This window comes from Lactuca serriola, chromosome 4 (genome assembly GCF_051521515.1).
Source record: "Lactuca serriola cultivar US96UC23 chromosome 4, Lser_US96UC23_V15, whole genome shotgun sequence".
Classification (NCBI taxonomy): Eukaryota; Viridiplantae; Streptophyta; class Magnoliopsida; order Asterales; family Asteraceae; genus Lactuca; species Lactuca serriola.
Genome location: NC_136411.1, coordinates 333958951 through 333973515, shown reverse-complemented (window position 1 = coordinate 333973515; position 14565 = coordinate 333958951).

Below are 14565 nucleotides of genomic sequence, written 5' to 3'. Positions count from 1 at the left end.
CTACCTTAAACCGGATTTATATCAAGGTATTATGTGATTAATTGTACCATACTATCGACTATGAAACATGACAATGTAAGTCGTCAAAAGGTATGACATTTGGCACCCGAAGACCTGCAGGTCCCGCTGTAGCTAGCAGCAAGGTGTAGGATAGTCAATCCAGTATAGATCTATACGCAAACTCATGCTCTCCCTCCAAGAGATTCTTGTTACAACTCGGGCCATGACAATGAAGGCATGCTCCGATACAGTGCATCACATTGATGTTATAGTATACTTGTATATGTAATGTATGTACTTGTGTAATGAATGTATTGTTTCTCATCATATTATCGTTGTATATGTTCTCATCATATATAGTTGTATATGTTCTCATCATAGTATAATTGTATATGTTCTCATAGTAGTAAGTAATGACTCATGAATGAACTGACTCTTGTATGCTTCATTGAACTAGAAGTAGTAAGTAGTATAACCCTAAACTATACCTATTATAGTTTATTAGTAAACTTGTTTGCATGACTGAATGTATTGAAATGAGATAAAACTCTTTATATCTATACACATATACATAATATATAAGTAAGGATTCAATGACACTCTGACAAACAACTGGATACTTTAAGACCACAACCAAACAAGGACAAGAAGTAAAGTGGGTTATCAGTTCTAAGTCCTTCAAACCTTATTTATATAACTATATATGTAGTAGACATGGTTTTAATCAATATATAAGTTCAAAAGCTGTAAAAGAAAGGTTTAGTATACAAAAGTGAATTTGATAAAGAGTTTGACATGTAAAGTAGTTTGATAAACAGTTTGGAGTCATTTGTTTGGTAAAACAGTTTAAAGTATAGAAATTCCATTTATATGCTAGTTATAAATCACATGTGATTGATCTAATAACTAACAAGATTCAACTTGTATTCCCCCCCCCCCATAAAAACATTTAATAACATTTCAAAGGTTAATTAAGGGGTATAAACTCACCTGTAGTGAGGGTTATGGATGAACGGATGGTATAGGATGCTAAGTGTCAAGTGAAGACTTGAGCACACACATGGATCCTATTTATCATATAATAACACATATATGTATCCAATTAGTCATTTAATAACTAATTAACCAAGTTAAGACACCCTAGGTCATGGAAAACACTTTGATTCAAGTGCTAGAAGTACCAAGGGTGGCATCTAAGGGTTGTAAAGCCACTTAAGGGAGTTTTCGGTCTAAGTGTTATGTTTCTTGTGGTTTTCGGCCCATATGGTTTTCAGTCCAAGAGGTTTTTGGTCCAAATGGTTGACTGAAAACTCATGATCTTTGATGCATAAGGTGATTTCCAAGGGCTTTCAACAAGCAAAGAAGAGTTCTAGACTCAATACTAAGCATAAGGAAAGGCTTAAAGTCATTTTGCACCTTTCATAAGGGTTTTCGGTCTAAGGAGATGCACTAGACCGAAAACACATTTGTTCTTGGATAAATGGATGTTATCAAGGCTCTAAATTAAGTATCCTTACTAGGTAACAAGTATAAGAGATAGATACTTACAATATGGAAGCAAAGAAGGGTGTTTTCGGCCCAAAACACTAGTGTGTGTTCTTGGTGTTCTTGGTGTAACCAAGAACACTTGAAGATCTACATAAATGGAATGATTTCATGCATGAAATGTAAAAACACTTGAATATGGAAGGAATCAACTAGATAGGGTAAGAAACACTTACATTTTAAAGATTTAGAAGGAAAATCGGATGATACTTGAGAGGATTTCGGTTCTTGTTCTTGAAAGAGTGAAAAGTGACAAATATGGCTAAGTGTCATATATATACTCATGGGGGTTTTCGGTCCAAACACCATTTGGGTCGAAAACTCCTAACTCTCGGAGTTTTGCGAAAATGATGCACAATGAACCTAGGGCATCCTCTCTCCTGTTATTCCTTAAAGTACTAAGCTTTAAAACACTTAAACTGACCCCAAAATGCTTAATAGATAGCTGGAACAGTTCTGATTTCTATTGAAGTGAGTGATTGTTTAGAATAGAAATTTCTGGTTGTCACATAGTTTCATTTACAACTTGTCACACTTCTGTTTAGTTGTGCATTGTAACGAAATTTTTAAGCCACCTCCGAACCCAGGCTAAAAGTATCCCTTCAATACTTCTTAACAAGTATTCGATTGTAATTCACGGGAAACCACACAAGCTGTTGATCATCTCTCTTGATGATTACCGAAGCAATCTTTTCCCAGGATTTATCTGCTTTTATGTCGAAATTATATTTTCGACATCACAGATCCAAAATTTTCTTATCTTGCTTCTTATCTTTTTCCTTGGCACACAGCACTCACAAAATCCTTGAGCATCTGAGTATTACCAACTCAAGCTAATGATTTTGAAAGTCTAGCATATGACTTCGTTTTCAAACCCAAAAGCGAAAGAGGCCAACCTCCATTCCGAAGGTTTTTGGTCCTTATCTGTTAGGTACTTACGAAGAGACTTTTGATGTGACGGTTTGATAAATGTGCGTGTTTCTAGGATACTGTGCTAATCACTTTATTTGAAATGGCGCCTTTAACGGTTAATGGTGTGATTTACAAAGGCCACGTGTCATGTTCATTGATGGTAACCGTTTGAGATTCAAATTAGGAATACATATAAAAAGGGAAATAGGGTCTTCATTCCAATTTTACGCTTTCCAAGCATACTCAAAGACGATTTGTGCCCTCTTTTCCCTTTGTTCTTCACGATTCCAAGAAAACCCTAGTAATGGCTACTCTTCAATCCAATACTAATGACGACGTATCTTTTAAACCCATTATGAAGATACAAAGTACGAATTATCAAGTTGATGGTGATGTTTTAGTTTATCCAGAAGAACTCGAGATGATAATTGTTGCTCTGAAACATTTGGTTTTATCTGTTGTGTTGTTTAGTTCATTTGAAGTTCCTATGTCTTGCCTCTCAATTTTGGTTCCACTGCCACATACAGCAAGACAATGGATACAGTTACGTTTAGTCTGGTGAATGACAAGATGTTTTGTTTGTCCAAGAAGCTTTTTGCTAAGATTCTCGAAATCCATAATTCTCCACCTTTCTACAAAGTCACTAATGAACAGGTGCTACACATGTTCAGTGAGATGGGTTATCAACCCACTCTTACCAAGATAAGTGAGTTCAAGAAGTCAGGCCTTCCGTGTATCTGGAATTTTCTCTTTGGCATCTATCTTTGATGTCTGACCGATCGAAGTGTTGGCTTGGATAAAGGAAAACTGGAGGTGTATGCAATGGTGGTTGGAATATACTATGATCTAATAACGGATTATGCCACACAAATGTAGAAGGAGTTCTTGAAGAGTGTGGAGAGTACTAATGCTATGGATCGGGTTTCTTGTGCTAGGTATTGGAGTTTGATTTTTCGATATGCATATGAGAAGGAAGGTGTTTAGGTACCTGTTGATGAACCAAAAGCTAAGTTTGTGAAGTATCACTACCCAAAATCTATTGAAGATGATATGAATGTGTTTCCATCAGTTGCTTGAATTCCAAATGGAATGCTAAAAAATGTTGATCCATCAAATCCGGCGTTATTGGCGTATTTACAGACTATTAGTCCTAATAACGAAACTACAGTTTTACTACCACGTTCTGATGAAGGTTCTTCAAATAAATCTTGAAATCCAAAGAAGTTTGTTGAAACTAGTCCTTCGAAACCTATTCAAGAAGAGCAAGTAACAAAGTCACTAAAGAAAAAGGCTGGAGAGGGAGTCAAAGTTTCGAAGAAATCAGAAAAGCCTATTAAAACCGAAACAGTTGAGGCTACAAAGGAAATAGTACCTTCGAAAACTGGTGTGTTCAAGCGCCTTAAAAAGATAGCTCATCGGTCACGAAAATCTCCTGAAAGGTCATCCAACTTTTCTCCTTTAATGGTTCGAAAGCTTTATGTCACTCGGAAAGTTCTTTTCATTCGTGAAGTTCTTGTACCTGTTTCTCCATCCTCTAAGAAGCGAAGGGTTGAGGATGTTGCTAAACATATTTCAAAGAAGAGAAAGAAGATAAAATTGATTATTCAGGAAGATTCCATGGAAGATGAAGAAGTTCCTGAAACACCATTGGGTGATGTTTCATCTAAAAAGAAATCTACTGTCAAATCGAATTTCGAGGAGATAGGAATTTCAAGTAGCTCTATGAAAACATCAATAGTGGACACATCTACTATTCTTGGTGACTCAACCAAATTTTCGACTCCTGAGAAGACTTATGTCATACCACCCGAGTTTTGTTAACCAAGTCATCTAATGAGGAGGTTCGAACCTCAGGCATCCCTATACACGTATCTGATACCGTTGCACATGTCAACATGGGTGAAGGAGTTCCGAACAAGGAAAACCTTGTTTCTATTAGTCAAGGTATTTTCAAAACCTCTACCATCACTACCACTACTTCTCTACCACCATTTTTCATAACTATTTCTACATCCATACATTCCCCAACTTTTAATGAAGTCATGAATCAACCTATCACTTCTCTTTTTCCATATCAATCCATTGACCCACCTAAAACAATGAATGATGATGATACTGATGATGGAGGGTTTTTGAGGATCATTTTCTTACTTAGAATTTGATCCAGAAGAAGAAGACATCCCAGATCATATTCTTATGTCGGGGAACTAGTTCAAGATTCTAAATAGAAAGCTTAATTCCTTACTGCAATCACAAGCAGATCCAGGAGGCAAACACTCTGTATCTAGCAGTGAAGTCGATGTCATGCTCAAAGCTTAGGAGCTTCGACTTCAACACAAGTTGGATGTCATAGACAAAAATAATGAGCTCCAATTCAAAGCTCAATCTGATATGTTCAATGGTAAAATCAAGGAGCTGAGAACGGTTGTGAAGGAACGACATGTTCTTTTCATAAGGATGTCAAGACTGTAAGAGAATATGTAAATCGAAAGCTTGAGGAATTGAAGGTTGATGTGGCAAAAGAGATTAATGAGTTGAGTACCTGTTACTCTGCTCTACTTTCAAAAGTCGATATTGTTGCAGGGGTTGTAACAAAGGTGGTGGAATGTTATCAATCTCTAGTTCCCAAGATTGAAGATAAAGAAACTGGTGATATTAAAAGTTTTAGGAAGCTTGATGTCATGCTTCGTGAATTTAAAGAGCTGGTTTCGATGTTTGGGTCTTCATCTCTTTTAACTCCTGAGTTCTTAACTCATAAGTTTTGTTTATTCGAAACTACCATTCAGAAGGAGTTAGCCCCATTGCCTCAGTTGATAAATCTCTTACCAACAAATGCCCCACATGTTGTCATAGGGGTGCAAGAGGGAGAAAGGAGGAGTGTTGGTAAAGGAGAATGTGCCTCTGGGAAAACTAATGAAGAACAAAAGGTTGTTGTTAAAGTCTTTATAACTCATATTCTAACACCAAAACCAATAATTTCGAAGGCTAATCCGGTGGTATCAACTATAACAACTACAAGTCCAATTTCTAAAGGCATTTTAATTGGGTCTACAGGTGAAGGTAGTTCTTTGAAATCTAAGCAACCTGAAACAAATCAAGATAATGGAAAAGGGATTCTTTTAGAGAAATCAAAGGAAGAAAGAAAAGCTGAGATTGATGCAAAAATAGAGAAACAGTGCCAAATTCAAAGTATATTGAGGCTTCGTCAAAATGATGCTCCTAATTTGAAAAAAGGTGATCGAAGGAAGCTACACAGTTATGAGAATATCGAAGCAAGAGTAGCTTACAATGAAATGTATTAGTTCGAAAAGAAGCCAAGAAAAAGTTCTGCCATCGAGAATTCTGACATAAATCAGCTCGACTTTCTAGTTAATGACATGATGTTTCTCACAGCTCAGTATAAAATTGTTGATCAATTCAAGAATAAAGATGATTTCATTCATATGAAGCTGAGATTCCATGTTGTGCTGAGAAAGGAATAGGAAAAGGTTTCGTCACTCGTGAAGATTGTTCGAGTGTTGAGCATAACCCAGGATGTGCTTTTCGAGAATATGTTGCAAAATTTTCGATACCATGTTGTGAGGGCAAATAATGTTGCTTTCGACTTCTCAATTGCTGATTTTCCTTTGATAAATTTGAATGACCTTATTCAAGTTGCGAACATTCTCAAAGACTTGGATGCTTTGAAACATCAAGGAACAAGTAAAGAAGTGCTACATTTGGGGTTAGGTCATATCAAGCTTTTCATAGACAATTACTATGATTGTCTAGCATTGACTGATGTTGAATTAGCATTGTCAATGAGAAAAGAAATTATGGTTCCTCAGTCAGTGTTGAAGATTCAAGTTGATTTAAAGATGTATGTTGATGGGGAGATATGTCTGCAACCTTTGGGGATCATTTTCATTTGAAAAAGCAAGAAGGGAAAACAAATGAAGTTCTTATTCCAATCATGTGATGTTGAAAGATACACAGCTACTCAATATACAAACTTAATTGTGTGTATGAATAGTTGTAAAAAGAATAATGATGGGGATAAAGCTGAACTAAAGAAATTCATGAAGTGGTATACGGAGATAAGAACATTGCATATGGCTACTCAAGTTTTGATAACCTGATTTCGACACTGCTTACAAAGGGGGAAATTGTAAGATTCGAAATATGATGTAAGGTGTCGAAGGTTATTTTGTTTTCGTTATGTAATGTAATATTATTACAAAGGCATTGTGATTTCGAAACTGTAATCATTTAGTCCTGTGTATTTCTTGTGTGCTTTGTATTCTCCTATAAATAGGGAAGGATACAATAGTTAGATAGAACTTTTGCTACACTTCTATCTAAAACTCTTTGTATCGTGAAAGCATAATATGAGCTGAAACAAGATTATATTTACTCTCTGTGTTCTTAATTCATTTCATTTCTGATCTCGCTTCATTACTTGATTAAATCGCTTCTATAGTCCCGTTAAATCATTGCACTATGAAAACACTGAATGAAACCCCTTAACAGATAAAGTGACCCCAATCACATAAGATATCGAGAGAGATCAACCCTGAACTCGTATCTTAAGCAAAGACTTGGAAATAATTACACATGGAGTATTATGCTTGTTTAAGACATGTAGTAGACAAAAGAACAGGGAGAACAAAGACATACCTTTAGTCTGTAACCTATCCTGATGTACTCCATAAACGTCTACCTAATACACCATAGTTTAAAAATTCGTGTTTTGAAATTACTTGGTCTCAAGTACATCACCAATAACAGAGCTCCTTCAGGGATGTAAGAACTATTAAGCGAACTACAATAAATCTTATGAAGGATCTAATCAAACATGTATAAGTAAGTGAATGTTGCTTCCCAAGAAATGAAGGATTTTATTAAATGTGGAGGATTAAGTAAATATCTCTTCCCAAGAAAAGAAGGATTTGATAAAATGTTAAGGATTAAGAAAATACTCCTTTCTAAGTAATGAACGTTGGAATTTTAACAACAAAAGAACATAAGGGAAAAATTATCCAAACCATGAATGATAGGCCCTAATCCTAAGTAATTGACTTTGAAAGTACATGGAATACCCAATTAATATTGATTAATTGTTTGTACAATAGTTATCACACTAGAATAAAAGTGACACCGTCTGACGCTTTGTATTGATGAAAGTGTTGATTCTTAATGTATTAAATAATGGTTAGGTATTGGAAACTAACCAAAGAACCGGTAAGTAGCACATTATCTACTGATCTGGAAGTCAGTCTTGAGATTTCAGAAAATATTGTACGAACCAAACAACGATTTAATGATAAACATGAACAACAACAATAAACACTTCCTTTTCAGAGGAATAATATAATTAAGAGATCAAGGTGAGATAAACCTACGACGTGGCATTTTTAGATTCTGATAAGAATTGGTCCTAATTCCCAAAACCTAAATGTTATGTATAGAACCTGTCAGGTGCCAAAACACGAGAAGTGTCTGTTCGATGACACTCCTATTATTTATCACAATGAAGTGAACTAATAAACCCTTTTAGTATTGCATACTTGTTAGGTAAATACGTTAGAGGTATTTATAGGGTTGGATTACCTTAGAATGTTGACTTTGCCTTATTCCCTCTTCCACATCTGCATGTGGGATTAGAGTAGAATCACTGATTTTTTCGACAATTCGAATTCGAAATATAACTATGACTCACATGCACAAGAAAAGTACCGAAAGATCATGTATGAGATCAAGCAGAATGAAAATATCCCCAGTTGTTTGAGGATACCACATCTACAAGCTGAATTTCCTGACGAATTTTTATTTTTAACGGGGGGAGAATGTAACAATTGGTAAATATGGGTCATTTTTCGCCAGTCAAACCATCGCGAACCGCTATGTATTAAAGACCAATTGTGATTAATTTTATGTTTATAATACATATTAAATATATTATACTCATAATATCACACCCTCAGCCGGCAGTGGAAACGCTAGGCTGTGCGACGTAAGGATATTGGATTGAGGCATACAAATATATATAGAACATAACACAAAAGTATAACACAAGAGATAGTTTTATTTATTATAATTTATTGGATTGAGGCAAAGTGGGGAGATTTTCGATCTTTGGTTGGGGTTCTCTTAGGTGTTTTTTTTCTTTGAGACCTCTATGGTTGAGGTAGCAGCGACGGTTGATGTTAGGATGGTGGATTCTGTGGCAACCCGATATTTCAACTCCTTGTGAGGACCAGAATGGGTCAAGTATTGTAACCGCTTCTAAGTAATAAAATTTACTTTCATAATAAAACGTACAAATAGTTCTATTTAATTTCCTTCTATGATTAAATGTCTTTGAACCATGATCGTATGTGAAAAGAACGCCCAAATCCTACTTCATATAGCGAAGATGTGATTTTTCCAAGTTCGGCTTAGCAACAGACCGCTAAAAACTCGAATCGGAGATCGAGCGACTTTTGGCCGGAATGACCTAAACGAGAATCGAAGGTCTCGACAATGGTATTCCAGCGGTAAAAAGTCTGGCAAAAACCGACATCAGATAAAGAAGTTATGAATTTGCTAAGAAATTCCTTAAACACGATGGATTTTTAATAAATAATAAAAATATAATTTTGGAATTTGCCGACGGTGTCTAAACGAAAGTTGTAGAGCGTAGTCTCACCTACGCGAGGATATAAAGACCATCGAAAACGGAGTTCGTATGAAGAAGATATGGATTTTTGAAGTTTATTAAATAAATTATTTATTTATTTAATTCAAAATTCGGATATTATCCGAAGGGGAGTCAGCATCCTCCTCCGAAGTACGCGCTGCGTACTCCTGTACGCCCCGCGTAACCGAGAGGATTGGCCTCGGATCGTCCACGTCGCCATATCCGAGGAATCCGATCCATCCGACCCGTCCGACCCGTCCGACCCGACGTCCCATCCGACCCGGCGTCCCATCCGACCCACCTCCCCAGCAACCCGTCCCATCCGAACCGAGGCAGTCGAGGCTTCGGTCATGCATGACGTACGCGTACGCAGCGCGTACGAGCGTACGCCCCGCGTACCGAGGCAGACCAGCCTTCCTATAAATAGAATGCGAGGGTTTCCAAAGAAAGGGTTCATTTCTCTTCTCTCTCTCTCAACTTTGCCTCGTTTTCCGTGTCCGTTCAAACCCGAAGCTCTGGTCTTTTTGGCTCAAGTCCCGAAGGTCGATTTTACTCCCGAGATTCCCGAGAATCCCGAGGAAAATCCGTTTCCCGAGACGAAACTCTGCCCGGTTTTCCATCTCGCTATCTTCAAACTTTCAAGTGAGTTTCATACCCCTAAATCAACCTTTTTAATTAGTCTAAATACTTTATTATGCTTTCAAAGGGGGGGATTACAAGTAAAACACACGAGTATTATCGTGCGTTACATAAAGAAATTCTTTTATATACTGTTATATATTCAAATCACATGCGATTTATAAACATTTAAAGGAACTTATATATATATGTATATATGTATATATATATATATAACATATGTCACAATAGCATTTTACCTTTTAAAATATAATGTTCTTGTAATGCATGTATAAACTAAACTATTCTTAGATTTTTCTTGTCTATCCTAGACTCTACACCCAAAAATCTATACTTTCATAAACAAGCGATTCCTTTCTCAATGTTTCTAAACAAACAAGACACGTTTTTTTGGAAACTATAATAGGTATGGTTTTACGAAACAAATTTCTAACTCTTATGTAGTAGAATCACATATTTCAAGAAGTTCACTTTCGTGTACAAGAACAAACGTAACATTTTAACAAGTAGATCTGTTTTTATACCACGGATTTGTGAGACACTAACTTCATGTACGTTCGAGTACACATTTCAAGTCCTGTATTATATACCAGAATCCCTTGGAGGGGGAGCATGGTGTTTGTGTATAGATCTATACGGGCTTGACAAACCCGCACCCTGACTGTTAGCTGCAGTCCACCGTTTGGGGTGACAAACGTCATAACATTTCAATGCCTGAAGAACGTTGTGTATAGGCATTCAGAGTCAATAGTATGGTTATAAAACTCACAAGGGGTATTAAAATGCATTGATTTACAAGGTTTTCAAATTCATTGGTTCTTTTACATTTACATACATTTTAGAAACAAACATTGGTCTTGAGTGAAGGCTACTTTTATACTAGTAGAAAATATTGGATTTTCTAACCACAAACAAACGAAGATAAAACATTTCAGTTCATTCAAACATTGTCACTTAAATACTTATGAAATTCACCAGCTTAAATGCTGATCTACTCTTTCAAAATTACTTGTATGTCCCAGGGAATCAGTAATTTCAGGTATTCATTTCGCTTTTGATGAAGGGATGCTGCGGCGCCAGTTTAATCTCGTATTTTGACATCATATTGTAATTGAGTTTTGAACATGTAACTTTTGACAAATGTAAACTTTCAATTATATATATGATGGTTGTATTGCTTTCTTTACTATGTATTCATTTGTTACGTTACCACATGAAGTCATCCGCCCCCGAACGTTTCCGCCGTTCAGGTTTGGGGGTGTGACAGATTGGTATCAGAGCAATGTTTATAGTGAACTAAGTATATCGAACCACATAAGATATACAAACTATAAATGCTTAGGGGACTAATAATCTCTGACAAAACAAATTTTCTTTTTACACTTAAGCAGCATTTCGTTCAATTTAAATTGGTAGTTCATTTAAGTACAAATACATGCCTACCACGAACTATTTTCATGTTATACAACTATACAAGTATTTAGACAAGTTGACACTACGATTGGGACTCGATATATGTAATCAGATTTTGGACAAATATAGCGTGATCAACTATATTTGCCCAAGATTGGACCAACGTATATCGAGGAATGATCGTAGTAAGCAACAAGTCAAAACTTACCAAACCATTACAAGAATCAAACACAAGCACTTAAATACTATAGGAGTATTTGCTATCTAAACTAGTTTAACTTACATGTTTTACATGTTCCGGCTTTACTCGATTCTTATAACCCTTTTTCTCGTACAGTCAAATGGCTGGATTTCACCACCCTGGCGACCCCTACTTTCCCAACCAAGGCAACGGAGGATGGATCGAAGGTGATCCCGAAGAGGACGAGGAACCCATAGAAGTGGGTGATGACTCCGGTACCGACTCAGAGCCGGAAGTTATCGATCCACCACCCATTCAACCTCCCGTCTTCGTAAGGAACTTTCAAGGACCGACTCCCGTCTGGGGAAGTCACCTCCACCATTGGAGCCAACAGCAAAACCTACGCCCTCCCTACGGCATGTGCCGGGAATTCTATGATGTCCGCGGCGGAGGTTCGGCTGATCGAGCACTCCCGGTAATGGTGGGTAAGTTAGCCAATCAGTCCTATCAGTCTGGAGTACAAGCTAGTCGACTCCGGGATATCAACGTGGAAGTGCAGGTTCACACTTCTGACATCCGTAGGCTGGACAAGATGCAAGACAACGCCCAATTCCAAGCTGAATCGTTTCAAGCGCAAATGATTGCAGCCCTCGCCGAACTAAGGGAACAACAAGCCGCTTTCGATAGGCGTCTAATGGAGTCAAAGCAATCAGATACGGAATCAAGCTCCAAGCGCAACCTTCGACGCAAGTAGTGCTTGTCTAGGACTCAAATTTTGTTATAGCTTAGGACCTCGGCTAAAAGTCTTTAAATTTCTCGAACTTTGTAATCGGAGACCCTTATGGGGGTCAAATTTTCATGATCGTTGTAACAACTTTTATATTAATATAAGTGGCACTATTACTACTATGTTGAGTATTTCGTTCGAACATTGAATGGTCTTTGTGAACCCAAACACTCGTTTCATACCTTCAGTCTTACAAATAACTTTCATTTTTCTATTTTAAGACTTATACTTTCATCTGTTGTTGAACTATAGCGATTTAGTTCATGAGACACATACATTTTTCCATTCTATGAAATTCTTATCCTTGTCTTTTCAATCTATAGTTGAAGGATGCCTCCGCGTAGGAATCCAAGGCGAAACAACGGTGAGGAAGCACCTATACCACCACCACCTCCACCACCTCAATTTGATGCTGTTATGTTTCAAGCAGCAGTCACCGCGGCAGTGGCAGCTGCCATGTCACAGATCAATAACTCGAGTACTAATGGCTCGGGATCTGGCACACACCTATCCAACCATGGCGAGAGTCATGGACCACCTCGAGAATGCACCTATAAGGACTTCACTAATGCCAAGCCCCGGATGTTTTATGGTACTGGTGGTGTGATGGCCCTGAGGCAGTGGATCGAAAGGACGGAGGCAGTCTTTGAAATATGCTCCTGCCCCGAGCACAGCAAGGTCAAATTTGCAACTTTCACCCTTCTCGATAAAGCTTTAACTTGGTGGAATGGCCACGTTAAAGTACTCACCCTAATCGTGGCAAACTCCATAAGCTGGGAGAACTTGAAAGCCATGATGATGAGAGAATACTGCCCACGGGGAGAGATTCAAAAGCTTGAACACGAGCTATGGACTCTCGGAATGGTTGGTACCGACATCGCTCCTTATACCAACAGATTCTGCGAGCTGGCAATCCTTTGTCCAGATATGATTGCTCCCGAGAGCAAGAAGATAGAAAGGTACATCTGGGGACTGACGCCCCAAATGCGATCAAGTGTGTTAGCTTCTAAACCTGACACCTTTGAAAGTGCTAAGGAACTGGCACAATCTCTGATCGACTACGGAGGTCATCAGAACTCAACCACTTCTGCACCAGCCCCACAGAAAGCAAACAACAACTACAACAACTACAACAACAACAATGGCAGGAAGAGGGCATGGATTAAAGGGAAGGGTGGATCTTCCCAAGAATCCGCAAAGAAACAGCTGGTGTCAGTAAATGCGGCCACTGTACCTGCTACAGCCCCTACAAATACCTACCCAACAAAGCCTTATATAGGCAACCTCCCAAAATGCACCAAATGCAATTACCACCACCATGGACTTTGTCGAGCTATGCAGTGCGCCAACTGCAGCCAGAAAGGGCACACAGCCCGTTTCTGCAAGGAACCCGCAAAGCCGATCACTCAAATTCCCGGTGCGGGTGTAGGGCAGGCTTGCTACGGTTGTGGCGAGGTGGGCCACTACCAGAGAAACTGTCCTAAGGCAGCAGGCACCGGAGGTGTGAGACGAGTTTTGGCAATAGGCCACAACGAAGCTGTAGCTGACCCAACTATTGTTGCTGGTACGTTCCTTCTCGATAATTCATACGCATGCATATTATTCGATAGTGGAGCGGAGAGAAGTTTCGTGAGTCAAAACTTTATTCATTTACTTAAACCTAAACCTAGCAAGTTAGAAAAATCATTCACTATAGAGATGGCCAATGGAAAAACCGAAAACACAAATTGCATATACATGGGCTGTACGTTAACATTAGACGGCCATTCTTTCCCAATCGATCTCATGCCGGTTCAAATTAAAAGTTTCGACGTCATAGTCGGCATGGATTGGTTGAGCCTTCTTCGCGCCGACATCATGTGCTTTGAGAAAGCAGTCCGTCTTAACCTCCCAAACAACGAAACATTAGTTATCTACGGCGACAAATCTAGTGCAAACCTTCGCATCATTTCGTGCATCCAAGCTCGAAAGTGCTTGCGGAAGGATTGTCGAGCATTCCTAGCGCACATCGTCGATACAAGTCAAGAACTGAAGGACATCAAGAGCATCTCGGTAGTACGCGACTTTCCCGATATCTTTCCAGAAGAACTGCCAGGATTACCACCGCAACGCCAAGTCGAGTTTAGAATCGACTTAATTCCAGGAGCTACCCCAGTAGCGAAGTCGCCTTATCGTCTTGCACCAGCAGAGATGCAGGAACTTTCCAGTCAACTTAATGAACTCCTTCACAAAGGATTCATAAGACCAAGTTTCTCACCTTGGGGAGCACCGGTCTTGTTTGTAAAGAAGAAAGACGGATCGTTCCGTATGTGCATCGACTACAGAGAGCTGAACAAACTTACTGTCAAGAACCGCTATCCTCTACCCCGTATCGACGACCTATTCGATCAACTTCAAGGGGCGAACTACTTCTCCAAAATAGACCTGCGA